Source organism: Corythoichthys intestinalis, chromosome 19, assembly GCF_030265065.1.
Source record: "Corythoichthys intestinalis isolate RoL2023-P3 chromosome 19, ASM3026506v1, whole genome shotgun sequence".
NCBI lineage: Eukaryota > Metazoa > Chordata > Actinopteri > Syngnathiformes > Syngnathidae > Corythoichthys > Corythoichthys intestinalis.
The window spans coordinates 23,420,710-23,425,000 of NC_080413.1; the positions used below are offsets into that span (position 1 = coordinate 23,420,710).

The 4,291-nt window shown below is 41.4% G+C and overlaps 1 protein-coding gene across 1 annotated transcript in view; it reads left to right on the forward strand.

Annotated features, from left to right (window-relative positions):
- The first annotated feature begins 3,352 nt into the window (after nucleotides 1-3,352).
- rd3 (retinal degeneration 3, GUCY2D regulator) overlaps nucleotides 3,353-4,291 on the forward strand; it is a 9,475-nt gene continuing 8,536 nt past the window's right edge. Inside the window, exon 1 of the mRNA XM_057823675.1 lies at nucleotides 3,353-3,665. The gene's annotated coding sequence lies outside the window, so the exon portion shown is untranslated. The remainder of the gene's footprint in view (nucleotides 3,666-4,291) is intronic.

A 4,291-nucleotide genomic window follows, 5' to 3' on the forward strand; every position in this document is an offset into this window, starting at 1 on the left:
TAAATACAGTAAAACAACACTTGGTAACTTTTCAGCTTTGGTCGATTTTAGCACGCCGGTGGAAAAAAATGGTCGTGTTTTGCCTTTAGGAAGACTGTGTTTCCCCATGAGGACCAGCGCACACCAGCACGGTGTCATAAAATTATCAATCAATCAAAACCCAATCTCCCGGTCTCCCGGTCGGTCGGTTTTTTCAAAGTATTCGATTGCGGGGCTTGCTCCACAACCATATAAATGGAAAGCTCTCGCGCCGATGACGTCAGCACTCGAACACATCACTTTGGGCTTGCGCAGTGCTGCTATTAAACATTAAAAACACCAAACATGGCTGAACGTCGGCTTTAATTTACTGTTTTTGTAATATTTTAAATTTAAAATGGTTTAATGTTTCCATTTTTGTGCCTTTTGGAGCAAAAGAAAAATGCCTGGGGGGAGGGGGCGAAAGCTGGGCCAATGTTTATTCTGTATATCCTGGTAGCCTCCCTTTTTTTCCTCCTCAGAAAAAACTTTTTGTCTCTTTTGTTGCTCTGCCATCTTTACAGAATTCACACTGAAGGAAGAATATCTTTTCTCGTATTTACTGTTTAACTGTTTTTATTACTCTATCATACCCAATACAAAATGAATAGCATTTATATCATAGTTTAAGGAAAACAAGCAGAATATATTTGGCATAGGGCATAAGAGATACATGACGCCTTCTGACCACGGAAGCCCAACGCGTTCGTCATGCAGCTGACTGAGCAAGATTGACGCTGACTACCAGGTGATAGGCAAGACATCTACAAGCCCACATCTGCAACACCAAATCCCGCAATCAGCTCTTGAGGACAGTCCAAAGCAAATGGCGGGACGTCATATACTGACCCACAACACCCGATAACAAAAAGAACTCTAAATTTGATTGCTCCGTGCCTCTCTGACGGTGAGGAGCGCCGAACCTCCCACCTCAGTTGCCTCATTACCCATGACCCAGCAACGGTGAGACATGAACTTGACAGCCCGAATCTGCAACAGAAGAAGACCCAAACACACCCCTCTTTCTGCCCACGGCCTGCCCCGAGAGAGCCTTCAAAAAGACTGAATGTTTAACTAATCGTTGTCTTTTTTCTCGGAAATCTTTTGTTGACTTGTGATATGGCGACCCTGGAACCAGTCCGCCTCCACACCTGGGTCTGTTGCTGTTTTGCCTTGCCGTTTGATTATTGTCGACCTGAATAAATTGTCAACTTGTGTTTCGAAGACTTTTTCCAGCTTTTAAAATTGAGTCAGTACAAGGGGTTAGGACTTAGGTGAGCGTGCGTAGTTTGACCTTTTGGGCAGGTTGTTTGGGTCTCGCCAGCCCTGGTCATTGGAGCTGCGCCAGCGAGGGTCCGGTGGTTCGGCTGGCGTGATTCCAGCAATCTGGCTAAAAGGTCAGATTCCTTCAGCATGAAAGCGTTCACATCGTCTTCTGTCTTTATAATGAATGAGGAAAAGGGGAAGTGGCATACAGTGTACCACAAAAGTGAGTACACCCCTCGCATTTCTGCAGATATTTATCTTTTCATTGGACAACACTGACAAAATGACACTTTGACACAATGAAAAGTAGTCTGTGTGGAGCTTACATAATAGACTTTATTTTCCCCTCAAAATAACTCAAAATATAGCCATTAGTATCTAAACCCCTGGCAACAAAAGTGAGTACACCCCTATGAAAAAACGTACTGTACATCCGTAAATGTCCAAATTGAGTACTGCTTGTCATTTTCCCTCCAAAATGTCATGTGACACGTTACAGGAGAGCTGTCAGCATTGGGGGGGGGGGGGGGGGGGGGCGCAAACAGTTTGCTGAAGACATGTCAACAAAGCACATGGATTACTGGAACCATGTCCTATGGTCTGATGAGATGGGCCGGCTTTCTTGTGTACCGTCTTCAGAATAGGCTTCCTCCTGGGGTGACAGCCATGCACACCAATTTGATGTAGAGTGTGGCGTACGGTCTGAGCACTAATAAGCTGACTCCCAACCTCTTCAATCTCTGCAGCAATGCTGACAGCCCTCCTGTAACAAGTCACGTGACATTTTGGAGAGAAAATGACAAGCAGTACTCAATTTGGACATTTAGGGATGTCGTTTCTAAGGGGTGTACTCACTTTTGTTGCCAGGGGTTTAGATATTAATGGCTATATTTGGACTTATTTTGAGGGGGAAATAGATTAACTATTATATAAGCTGCACACAGACTACTTTTCATTGTGTCAAAGTGTCATTTTGTCAGTGTTGTCCCATGAAAAGATATACTTAAATATCTGCAGAAATGCGAGGGGTGTACTCACTTTTGTGATACACTGTATGCTGTAAAGCAGTCAGCACATTTGTAGTTTTTTTTTGTGTGTGTGGCAGGGGTCCTGCTGGGACATATTATCACAAATGTTATGAAAATATCTTATAAAGGTTGAAAATTTACCTACTGTTGCTGAAAAAAAAAAGATATTTTTCTGACATTTAAGCATCTACCCAAACCAAATAAGTCAATAAACACAATAAAAACAAAACTTTAATAATCAGATTTTCTGGAGGCAAAATTTGCACGCTTTCGTATAATATCTCCTATACACTAAGAGCTGTCTTTCTATATGAATTTTATGACCTTGACTCTCAACCTGAGTTAGCTTCTCTTCTCATAATAAAATATGGTACAAGTACCTCCAAAGAACTGCTGATCATTTGAATCAAAACCAAGTGGAGCATATTGTGACTATCTGGGGAAGGGAAGCACTTTAAAGGATTAGGGCTGCTCACTTGAGGTTTCTAGTGAACAGCTTACCTTCCCATCTGTTACACCCAAACGAAGCAAAACATGTCCTCATACTGTGAGAATAGATCTTAAACTTTAAGATGACAATCTCAGCAACCCCGAATGACCTTTAAATTCAAATACTGATGATCTAATCTCAGTTGATTGAATTGATCATTTTGTGACATTGTAGGTTTGAGATTCACTCGACAAAAAGGTAGCACATCCATGAATAACAATTTCCAGTACAGCTTTTTTTTTTTCAGTCGTATCCACTGCAGAATGTGATATGATTCAACAGAGTTCACAGTTCATGCTGCAGTGATGGGCGCAAGCTCACACCTACACACCAATCTAAACCTCGATGTTTCTCCACATTGTTGCATTTTATGACGCAGGACACTGAAACTCATTATCTGCAGGATAATCATTTGCATACATACGCGTGACCTCATCATGCATGATCAAGTACCACATCGTCCTCTGAACTCGATTCCCCTCCTTTAAAATCTGTCCCTTTTATCTGCCTCTTCATCACTCCCCTCTCATCCGATGGAGCTTATTGTGGACAAATAGGCTTAGGCTGGTCACTATAGCAACAGCAGATCGCACACACATAAAAATAAAGGGACATAAGCACTTCTTCAACAGGGGCCCCAACCTCCCGCTGGAGATGCTGGAGCCCCCAACCTGATGCAACAAGTAAAGGCAGGCCAGGGGGGCTCTAGGGAGGAAGAGGCGGAGCAGGAGGGGGGAAGCAGAAAGGTCGAGATAATGGAGAGAGAGAGGGTGCTTATCACAACCACATCGGACTAAACACTTCGGTCACATTTTTTTTTTTTTTTTTTGCTGGAACATCCTCAAAACTTTCCAACGAAATAGGTAAGGAAATGCCTTTTTAATGTATTTCATTTATTTTTTACATTTAGGGAAATACAAATTCAAGACATTTCTAAATCTCAAAATTATGCTGTAGGCTGCCTTCATTTATGTCACCAAATTTTGGGAAAAACTCACAAATTTTACATGTAAAATCAGAATTAGTCACATATATTTGCATGTGTTCTCCCAGTGAAAACAACAAAATGTAACCTTTTCTATAAATGGAGTGTATAGATGAACAAATACAACATTATATGAGGTATTGGATTGGTCTATATTCATCGGGTGAAAGGATTAAACCCAGATTAAGGCGAGGACAGTTACAAAACAATGTGGCCACCTAGTGTGTGTGTGTTTGTGTGTGTATGGACAGATGCAGGAGCCAAATTTAGGACAACCAGGTGTTATGTGATGATTACAGTTAGTGATGTTCTGTCAATTTATTTAAAAAATCTCAACAAGGAATCAGAACAGTACCATTTAAAATGCCAAAATGTATAATATGCTGGTTGTATGCTGCTAGTCCCAATATTTTAATAGAGGCAGAAATATGATATGTAATTGTGGCAGACCACCCAGACCATTTCACATGTTGTGTTTCAACTTGCTATAGAAAGAAATCCATC